Raw genomic sequence first — 12065 nt, 5'->3', positions numbered from 1 at the left:
CTCCTCTGCGCCCTCCACAAAGTCACATACGAGTTATCAGCGAAAGTGACCTGTCACAGGAATATCGTTTTTCAGGTGTTACCACTCAACATACCCAGGCAAGGGTTAACACAAGCGGTCCCCCAAGATATTCCAAAATCCGCTCCTATGGATATTATGAAGTGACAGCCACACACATTCGTTGTGGTTCCGTGTACCGATGATCAACTCACTCTTGTGGGCATAGGAGAGTTCCAAGCCTCAGCTGTGACAAACTGAAGCTATCAGCTTTTCCAGACTCCTTTTTTTTTCCAAAAATACTTTATTCAGAAATATTACAAAATAAAAATAATTACATACAGGAAAAGAAAACCATTCGTTGACTGTGAGTCCTTATTCAATACAGTTATTAACAATAAAAATTTTGCGTTGACTCTGTTCATTTACAAATGTAAGATGTTTACAGTAAATCATGTGTTTACTCTCAACCCTTGGTCAAGAGTTAAGACTTATTAACAATCAAAGTTTTCAACAATAAAGGCAGGCAATGGCTCTAATACTTTCCCAAATTAACAATTGCACCCACTCCTTGGGCACCATGTTGATTATCTGTCCACACCGCTGATGAGGGTAGGTCTCCCCACCCAACCTCTCCCCCTCCTACGGGTGATGAACGTTAAACTGTGGTCCTTTCCCACCGGGCCTTCGCGGTGGCTGCACCAAGTTTGAGTGCATCCCTCAGAACGTACTCCTGTAGACGAGAGTGTGCCAGTCGGCAGCATTCAGTCACGGACATCTCCGTCAGCTGGCAGACCATCAAGTTTCGGGCCGACCAAAGAGCGTCTTTCACCGAATTGATGATCTGCCAGCAGCACCGGATGTTGGTCTCTCTTTAGACTGGCCGACTGCCTGTCTGCAGACCGCTCTCTCTCTCTTACGGTTAAATACACAGTTAGCGCCGTCAACCTGTGACTGACGTCATAGCCCCGCCTCCTCACTCCGGCGCTCTTAAAGACACAGTCACAGTCCGACCGCAGGCTCGCAACAGCCGCAACACAACTTCCCGACTTTTCAACTCTGTGCTTCAACTAATAAAGACAACCACGCCATTTGCCTTCTTAACCACCCAATCAATTCTGTGCAGTCTCTTTCAGGGAGCGATGAACTTGGAGTCTGAGATCCCTCTGATCATCAACACTGTTCAGGGTTTTGCATTCAACAGTGTACTGTCTCATACATTCGACCAACCGAGCTGCCAAGATGATCATCACTAATCAAATCTCACTGAGATTTCTCCGGTCCTGTTGAATTTATTGCCAAGTGCACAAGTACGGGAAGGTACAGGTACAGAGAAACACTGACTTGTGGCAGCATCACAGGCAAGTACATTCAGATAACACACGGAACACAGTTTATACGATTCTGTGTCAGTAACAATCTATAAATCTGTTTTATGTCATCAACAATATATAAAATACACTGTCCTGATCAATATTAAAATGTGCATTTTGTGTCAATAACTGACTTGGAAATGTTGAATTTGGTCAGTGTCTCCATTCCTCCTGTAGTCCACTACCAGCTCCTTTGTTTTTGTGACCATGAGGGAGAGGTTGTTTTCTTGACACCACTGTGTTGGGGTGATGACTTCTTATCTTTAGGCTGCCTCGTTATTATTTGAGATTAGGCCAATCAATGTAGTGTCGTCATCGAATTTGATTAGCAGATTGGAGCAGTGGGTGGCGACACGGTCATGGGTGCACAGTGAGTAAAGGAGGGGGCCAAGGAGACAACCCTGTGGGGTATGAGTGCTGAGGGTCAGAGAGACAGAGGTGAGGGAGCCCACTCTTACCACCTGCCGGCGATCTGACAGGAAGTCCAGGATCCAGCTACACAAGACAGGGAGAAGGCCGAGGTCTCTGAGCTTCTTGTCGATACTTGACGCCTTCGTATGGCTACTGCTCTGCCCATGACTGCAAGGAACTGCAGAGAACTTTGGAGAGCAGAGAACATCAGAGAAACAAGCCTCCCCTCCATGGACTCTTCCTACACTTCCCCTGTTTCGGAAAAGCAGACCGTGTACTCAAAGATCCTCACAACCCGGCCATTGTTGCTGCAAACCCGCTCCCGCTGCCAAACTCGTTTAAACCCTCACTAACAGCTTTCTTAAATATGCCCGCTAGGATATTGGATCCCTTTGGGTTCAGGTGTAACCCATCCTTTTTGTACCGGTCGTACCTGCCCCGGAAGAGGCCCCAATGATCCAGGAATATGAAGCCCTGCCCCCTACACAAGTCTCTCAGCCACACATTAATACGCCTGATCACGCTATTCTTACATCGCTATCACGTGGCGCAGACAGTAATCCTGAGATTACTACCCGAGACATCCACAGGGGTCTGTGTTGGCAACGTTTCTGTTTACGTTCTATGTCAATGCATCGGATGACAGTATTGATGGCCCTGTGGCCAAATTTACGAATGAAGTCGAATATTGAAAGGCCTGGATAGAGAGGTCGTGGAAGGGCTATAGTGTCTGGATATCACAATGCCATAAATACAACTTACATATACAATGCTCCTGTCTACAACACCAGTCGAGGGTGGGGGCGCAGGGTCTGTGATATAATGCTTCTGTCTACATCAACGCAGGGTTGTCTATGATGTAATGCTCCTGTCTACATCAACAGTGAGGGCGTCATATACAAACGACAGCCCTTGCTCCCCGGCTTGAGATTCTAAATTGGAGAATGGCGCTTTATTCACAAAATCCTCACAGACCACAGTGACTGTGTACTGATCCCAGCAATGGAACCCACCACTGCAGCCCCACAGTGCACTATGTACTGATTGCAAAGCTACGAAATTGCATGTGAATAGCCTCCCCTCCCCCACCTCCACTCTTTCTGTGTCACCAGCAGACTGGGACATCTCACATCTCGCTGCCTCCGCCAGGCCATTAAACTGTGAACAACTGTGGTCAGGGACTGATCTCTGGGGAACTCCAAACGCTACCCCCTTCCAGTCTGAAAACGACCCACTCATCCAGCCACGCACTACCGGCCGTTTATCGATCTGCAACGAGAAAGCCTAATAAACTACTCCTGAGATTCAATAACATTACTGACTCTGAATATACCTGCATCAACTCCAGGAGGGTCATAATAATCTGCTGTGTACATACATCGACCGATATTTCTGGACATATCTTCAGTGATGTTCCTGGAATCATCGGGTGTTTCGGGTCTTTCAACATCACACATCCTCCTCCAGGTGATCCAGCCGGGGCTGATCAGACCCCAGCTTGTGCCCAGATGGCTAGCTACTGATGACTCCATGGCTCCCCTCTTTTGAGCCACAGCCATAGGTCTCTAGTCGCAGCCGTGGAAATAAACTGTGATCGTAGTGGGTGTGTGGCGCATGCTCAGAATGCGAAGGAGACAGACAAACTGAGCCAAGTCACAGACTGATGAAGGGGAGGAATGATCCATTTTCATACAGTGAGAGAAACAGAGAGTTTGATATTGTGCCTGATGCCGACACTGTAGCCAGTCAGAAGATGAACTCTTGCTCCTCCAATTGTTTTGAGTTGTGACAGTGTTTTCATCGGAAGGCACCATGGGGACTAAAATTATCTGAGTTAAAATGTTGTCCTTCACCCACTGACGTGCTTTGTAAACTTTTAACAGTGCAGAAAATTCAAAGGATTTGTGTATAGGAATCTCAAACACAACATCACGTTAGTTCCGCTGTGTCTGTCACTTCACCAGCGCTTGAATGCCGCCGATCCTTGAATGTGGAGGCGGAGATGCTGGAGAAGACAGCGCCCCACTCGCTACAAGGAGAGCCCGATCACGTGTCCATGTCCGTCATCTGATTGGATACATTGCCATGACGTTGATAGCAGTGTGACGTCATTCACTGGCTCTCAGTTTGGAAGGGATTTAGTCGGCCATCGCAGATACACCAACAGCTTCGCACTGGGAAGCGGCCGTTCACCTGCTCCGTATGTGCGAAGAGACTCATTCAGTTAACCCATCTTGTGATGCTCCGGTGAGTTCACAATAAGTAGAGGTCACATTTCTGTCCGGAGTGAGCAAAGAGTTTTACTAAACCACCCCGGCTGCTGCAACACCAGCAACTTCACATCAGGGAGGAAGTTCAGATCAGCTCTGTGTTCCATGTTTAACCATCACGGTGACTGAAGCCAGCTGCAGGTTCATGAGGGACTGTTACTGTCAGATTCTGCAGTTCTTGTGGCTGCTCATCGCACCCAAGACTGAACCCTGGTCACTGAGCATTGGAGGAGTCTGTTCTGCTGATGTTAGCCTTAAACTAGACTGGTGTTTAATATTCTGGATCTGTGAAAGATAAATCAGTTCTGTATCAAATCCTGTGTCTCAGGTACTTCCTGTCTCTACCACATTCACAATGTACACTACAGAGGCCACTCGGCCCATCTGGTCCCTGCCCATGTTTCTGTTCCATATCAGTATTTTAAAACCAATCCCTGCCCCTCTGCTCTCAATCTCCCTGTGATGACAGGTTGCAACTAGTCACCATTCCGTCGGAGAAGAGATTTCCTTTGAACTTCATAGAATCATATAATCTACAACACATTACAGGCCCTTCGGCCCACAATGTTGTGCCAACCATGTAACCTACTCTGGAATCTGTCCAGAATTACCCTACCTCAGAGACCTCTATTTTTACCGGCTGCATTTAGCAATCTAAGAAACTCTTAAAATACCCTGTTGTATTCGCCTCCGCCACCGTCACCGGCAGTGCATTCCACACACCACGCTTTGTTTAAAAAACTTAGCTCTGATATCTCCTCTGTGCCTACTTCCAAGCACCTTAAAACCACACCCCCTCCTGTTAGCCATTTCTGTCCTGGGGAAAAAGCCTCTGGCTATCCACATGATCAATGACTCTCATCATCTTGTACACCTGCATGAATTCCTTTCATGATTTTCTCCAGGCTGAATAAGACAATGAGCTCACTGTGGTTTTGCCGTTCCCCAGGGCTCCGGACTAAGGTGGTTAAACTCCTTCTTCCCTGCTTTTTTTCAACGTTTTGGGCCATTTTCACTCATTTCAAATGACTGTGTCTCAGACAGCTGGGTTGTTGTAATTCGCCTCTAAAGTCTAACAGCAGACTAGTGAGTGAATCTTCGATGGTGCAGAGTCAGAAACCAAAGAGTGGTCAGCCTGAGTCAGGGCTTTGGGGCTCCAGAAAGAGATGGGACCTAGAGTTTACAAGGAGAAGAAAGAAGAGGAGTCAGACTAGCAGGATGTGGATACAAATGAAAGATCAGAAACATTTTGAAACTGTTTGATTGAAAAAAAAAAGTGGCTAATTTCTGCAAAATACTGGTGGAAATCAACAGATCAGGCAGAATGTGTGGAGAGGAATAAGTAGACAACGTTTAGGACGAGCCCTTTCAGCATGCCTAGACTGTGTACTCCTCTGCTTAGTTGCTGCCTGAACTGCAGAGTTCCTCCAGCACTTTGTGTATATGTGCCTATATCTCCAACAACAGCAGAATCTCTTGTGTTTCATATCTGCATTTGTAAGAAAGTTCTACTTTGGCATTAGACACGCGGAAAGTTTGCTGATATTAATTGTATTGTTTCATGGGAGCTGCTTCCTGCGTTAAAAGAGCTGCTGAGTTTTCTACACACAAAAAAAAACTGAGGTATGGACATAGATCCGGTACTTGCAGAAACTTTCAATGGCACCGTGATTACTCAGAAATCTCTGCGTGAACAATTTTCGCTGTCGCTGAAGCATCGATCAAATGCGCAGGCGTCAGGGTTGAGCCGTTCCCGAATATTGCGCATGCGCGCAGTACAGAAAGGCCCTTGCTGGATCGGCTGTGGGTAAGAATATCTCCGGACGTAAGTTTTAAACACCGACTGAGGGTTAATTGCTGTGATCTGCGGACACCGTGGCCCGCAATACCGGGACAGTCCTGTTCTCTTCCCTTTCTCTCAGCCCCACGATCCGTACACGGGCCCCGGGAAGCTTCCGGCTGAAAAGGGAATGTGAGCTAATGTATCCCTCAGACAGAGCTGAGCTCCAGCTATCCAAATGCAAGGATTCGGAACTCGGAGAAAGGGATCAAAATCTTTTACATCAGCTGTTGAGAAAATCACCTTTGTTCTACCTTCAGTCACAAACAAGAGCAAATCTACAGATGCTGGAAATCCAAGCAACACACACAAAATGATGGAGGAATTCAGCATTAGTACACTTTTCCATCTATGCTGCCTGGTCTGCTGAGTTCCTCCAGCATTTTGTCTGTGTTGCTTGTTCTACCTCCTCCTGTTCTGAACCTTTCTATCCGAGAGAACATGTTTTGACCCATTCTCTCTGGGTACAGAATGATATCAAACACCTTTGCGCTGAGCAAAGCTTTCACATCACAAATGTGCCAGACTCCAATGAGACAGACTACTGCCCTGCCCTTCATATTGATTGGCATTGCCATCAGTGAGTTCACCACAGTCAGTCACCTGGGGGAGGGTTCTGGGGAAATATTTATGTACAATGCAGAAACTGGTGTTAGCTGTGTGTATTGTGATGCAAAAGTTGCTGGAGAATTTGCAAGTGGGAAGAAGTGGAGTGATATTTGGAAATCTGAGATTTTAAAGCATCATTTAGCAAGAAAATCAAATATAGGCAGTGTGCAAAAGCTCTGGTGGAAAAAAAAATCCTTCATTACCCACTACATAGGTTGTGTGAGAGTGCAGATGAACTTGATCAAACCCAGAGGAGATCAAAGCTCTTAGTAACAATGATTTGCTCACTTTTGAAATGAATACCTCGCTATATAAAATCCAGTTTACGCATGTTGTTGTCACTGGGTGAAAATTGCACAACGCAAGATTTTTGCACACACTGATCATTACAAATTAGAGGGGACATTGGTGAGAAGGTGGGGAGACCTCCAAGTGTCCCTGATACCCTGACATATCTGAGTCCCTGCAATCCTGCATGTTAGGGAGTTGGAGCTAGAAATGGATGAATTCTGGATTACTCGGGAGTCAGAGCGGATGATAGATATGGCATGAAGAGAGGTGAGTTACACCAAAAGTGCAGGACACAGGAAACTGGGTGAGAGTCAGGAAGGGGAATGAGGTTAAATAACCATCATACATATTTCAGGATTGATTTTTTTTATTGATAGCCAAATGATTCCATTAGTTCGATCCTGTGAATCTAAAGAGATTGCTGTTTCAGAGATCGCTGTGTTTTTATCTTTAAACCTCCTTGGTCTCCCGCAGATAAACAGATTTTGGCCTGCTGCATTCACCAGCAACTTTGATGGGTGTTGCTTGAATTTCCAGCATCTGCAGAATTCCTCGTGTTTGCGTTTGGCATTTCAATCTAACTTTGCTTTCTGATAAGGATTTTTAAAAGTTTTTGGAGAAACAAACTATTCTTTTTTGAAGAAAATACGCTGAACGAGACTTCCATTCTTATTACACGGGATGCTTTTTTTTTCCAAAAATACTTTATTCAGAAATATTACAAAATAAAAATAATTACATACAGGAAAAGAAAACCATTCGTTGACTGTGAGTCCTTATTCAATACAGTTATTAACAATAAAAATTTTGTGTTGACTCTCTGTTCATTTACAAATGCTTTTCAGGCCTACATTAGAGGACAAATTATTTCTTATACAGCAAGTGTTAAGAAAAAAGCTAATAAAGAGAGAATTGAATTAGCTAATCAGTTGAAATAATCAGACCAAGAATATGCCTTGGCTCCAGGTCCTGTTTTATACAAAAGGCGTGTTGAAATTACAACTAATTATGATATTCTTTTAACATAGCCAATTGAAATTCAACTCCTAAAAGATAAAAGTCAATTCTATATTCATGGAGACAAAACAGGTAAACTATTGGCTAACCAATTAAATACCTTTATATCTAAACGGCAAATTAAAGGAATTTGTAATGCTGATGGTGATAAGACAACTGATCATTTAGAAATAAAAGATACCTTTAGAGAATTTTATTCTAACTTTACAGTTCTGACCCTCTTAAAGATAATACTGTAATGATTTTTTTTTAGACCATTAAACATCCCTGAACTTTCTGCTGATAACCGAAAACAGTTGGATCAACTTATTCCTTATGAGGAATTTACTGAGGCTGTACGTTCATTGCACTCAGGGGAGGATCCAAGTCCTGATGGATTTTCTGGAGAATTTTATAAGGCTTTTTCCTCACTGCTTATACCTCATTTATGTTCAGTCTTTTGGGATTCTTTTAAGCTGGGTAGACTGCCACAATCTTTTTATGAAGCCTCTCTTTCGCTTATTCTTAAAAATAATAAGAACCCAACTGAATGCTCTTCATATAGACCAAGCTCTCTACTTAATGTTGATACTAAAATTCTATCCGAAATTCTGGCTCGTAGGATTGAAAATATTTTACCAGCTATTATATCACCTGAGTTACAGAAAAAGGTTGAACAAGTTGGGTCTTTATTCTCTGGAACGTAAAAAGGTTGAGGGGGGACTTGATAGAGGTACGGTATTTAAAATTATGAGGAGGATAGATAGAGTTGACGTTGATAGGCTTTTTCCATTGAGAGTGGGGGAGATTCAAACAAGAGGACATGAGTTGAGATTTAAAGTGCAAAAGTTTAGGGGTAACAAGAGGGGGAACAACTTTACTCAGAGAGTTGTAGCTGCCTGGAACAAGCTGCCAGCAGAAGTGGTTGAGGCAGGTTTGATGTTGTCTTTTAAAGTTAAATTGGACAGCTATACGGACTGGAAAGGAATGGAAGGTTATGGGCTGAGTGCAGGTTGGTGGGACTAGGTGAGAGTAAGAGTTCGGCATGGACTAAAAGGGCCGAGATGGCCTGATTCCGTGCTGTAATGGTGATATGGTTATATGGTTATATCTGATGATCAGACTGGATTGATTAAAAATCGGTACTCCCATTTTAATATTCGTCATTTACCTAATGTTATCTATTCTCCTTCTAAGGAGATATTGGAATGCGTGATATCTTTAGACACTGAGAAGGTTTTTGATCGGGTTCAATGGAATTATTTATTTGAAACCTTAGAAAATTTTAACTTGGGGCCCGATTTCACTCAATGGATTAAATTACTTTACTTATCTCCCTCTGCTCGGGTTCTTACTAATTTTCAGAATTCTAAACCATTTAAACTCCAATGTGGAACCAGACAGGCTTTAGAACCCTTAGCTATTGCTTTTTGAGAATCTGGTGATATCACTGGTATTTTAAGAAGTACTACCCATAAAGTTTTTCCCCATGTGGATGACCTATTGATTTTTATTTCTAATGTTGAGACTTTGTTACCTTCTGTGCTTTCTTTACTCTCCTGTTTCAGCCAGTTTTCAGGATATAAATTGCATTGACATAAGAGTGAACTTTTCCCTTTGAATAATTTGGTATCTGTTAACACTAACCTTCCTTTTAAAATTGTAAGAAATCAATTTGCCTATCTGGGTGTAACAATTACTAAGAATTATAAACACATATTCAAAGGAAATTTTCTTACCCTACTGAATTATGTAAAAAGGACACTATCAAATTGGTCGCCCCTCTTGTTATCATTGATTGGCCAAATTAATTCTATTAAAATGAATATCTTGCCTATATTCATTTATCTTTTTCAGGCCTTACCCATTTTTATTCCTGAGACCTTTTTTGACTCTCTTGATTCTACTCTGTCTCCTTATATATGGAAAAACAAACATTCTCAACTAAATAAAGTTCACCTTCAAAAAGCTAAAAAGAATGGAGGTTTAGCTTCACCGAATTTTAGGTTTTATTATACGTCAACATTTAGTGCCGAGATCCTCTCTTTGGAATGAGAGTAGATGGGATATAGTCAGAGAAAAGAGGTGAGGGGTGGGGATGGGGCAAGAGCTGGGGAGTGAGAGGTGGATCCAGGTGCGGGGGAGGTGGGAAGGTGGAAACAGTGACAGGGGTGGGAGGTGAGTGTTTGGGGCAACACAGGGCTGCAGAAGATGGAAATTAATTCCATAGAGGATTAACAAAGAGGTTAGAGAGTATTTGCTGTAGAGAGTGCAATGAAGATTCACCAGACTGATCCCTGGAATGGTGGGGTCATCATATGAAGAACGATCAAATATGATAACCCTTTCATTTAGAGCAGGGGTCCCCAACCTTTTTAGCAACGCAGACCGGCAGACCGGTTTATTATTGGCAATATTCTTGCGGACCGGCCAACCCGGGGTGGGGGGGTGTAGGGTTGCCAACGGACAAGATTAGCAGTCAAATACATGGTGTTTACCCTGTGAAGGACTACAATGACCATGAAGCCTTGAGCGGGCACCAGTGTGCATGCGTGACCTGCACATTTTTTTCTACAAATCGTTTTTGGCAATTCTGCTCGGGGGAGGGGTGTTAATCACGACTGGAATATAGGTGATAAGTGGCTAATACACTCAATTTCATTTCTAAAAGGGTTTATCTAACGAATTTAATATTAAACACACAGTGCATATTTTCCTCGCATGAATATAGTGATAAGTCAATTATCAGGGGAGGACAGGGGAGCTTGAAGTAAGTGTTGAACAAACTTCCAGTAGAAGTGGTAGAGGCAGGTTTGATAATTATCATTTAAAGAAAAATTGGATAGGTATATGGACAGGAAAGGAATGGAGGGTTATGGGCTGAGTGCAGGTCAGTGGGACTAGGTGAGAGTAGCATTCGGCACGGACTAGAAGGGCAGAGATGGCCTCTTTCTGTGCTGTAATTGTTATATGGTTATATGGTTATATAAATCACTTAGAACTCAATAGCATCATAACATTTTAAGTAACATTTCGATATTAAGCACACAGCGCATATTAGTCATAGTCATACTTTAATCCCGGGAGAAATTGGTTTTCGTTACAGTTGCTCCATAAATAATAAATAGTAATAGAACCATAAATAGTTAAACAGTAATATGTAAATTATGCCAGTAAATTATGAAATAAGTCCAGGACCAGCCTATCGGCTCAGGGTGTCTGACCCTCCAAGGGAGGAGTTGTAAAGTTTGATGGCCACAGGCAGGAATGACTTCCGATGACGCTCTGTGCTGCATCTCGGTGGAATGAGTCTCTGGCTGAATGTACTCCTGTGCCCACCCAGTACATTATGTAGTGGATGGGAGACATGGACCAAGATGGCATGCAACTTAGACAGCATCCTCTTTTCAGACACCACCATCAGAGAGTCCAGTTCCATTCCCACAACACCACTGGCCTTACGAATGAGTTTGTTGATTCTGTTGGTGTCTGCTACCCTCAGCCTGCTGCCCCAGCACACAACAGCAAACATGATAGCACTGGCCACCACAGACTTGTAGAACATACTCAGTATCGTCCAGCAGATGTTAAAGGACCTCCGTCTCCTCAGGAAATAGAGACGGCTCTGACCCTTCTTGTAGACAGCCTCCGTGTTCTTTGACCAGTCCAGTTTATTGTTAGTTCGTATCCCCAGGTATTTGTAATCCTCCACCATGTCCACACTGACCCCCTGGATGGAAACAGGGGTCACTGGTACCTTAGCTCTCCTCAGGTTTACCACCAGCTCCTTAATCTTTTTCACATTAAGCTGCAGATAATTCTGCTCACACCATGTGACAAAGTTTCCTACCGTAGCCCTGTACTCAGCCTCTTCTCCCTTGCTGATGCATCCAACTATGGCAGAGTCATCCGAAAACTTCTGAAGATGACAAGACTCTGTGCAGTAGTTGAAGTCTGAGATGTAAGTTTTGAAGAGAAAAGGAGACAAGACAGTCCCCCGTGGAGCCCCAGTGCTGCTGATCACTCTGTCGGACACACAGTGTTGCAAGCACACGTACTGTGTTCTGCCAGTCAGGTAATCAAGAATCCATGACACCAGGGAAGCATCCACCTGCATCACTGTCAGCTTCTCCCCCAGCAGAGCAGGGCAGATGCTGTTGTATGCACTGGAGAAGTCAAAAAACATGACCCTCACAGTGCTCGCTGGCTTGTCCAGGTGGGCGCAGACATGGTTCAGCAGGAAGACGATGGTATCCTCAACTCCTGATCGGGGCTGGT

The sequence above is a fragment of the Mobula birostris genome, chromosome 13 (assembly GCF_030028105.1).
Source record: "Mobula birostris isolate sMobBir1 chromosome 13, sMobBir1.hap1, whole genome shotgun sequence".
NCBI lineage: Eukaryota > Metazoa > Chordata > Chondrichthyes > Myliobatiformes > Myliobatidae > Mobula > Mobula birostris.
This window is presented reverse-complemented; position numbering follows the sequence as displayed.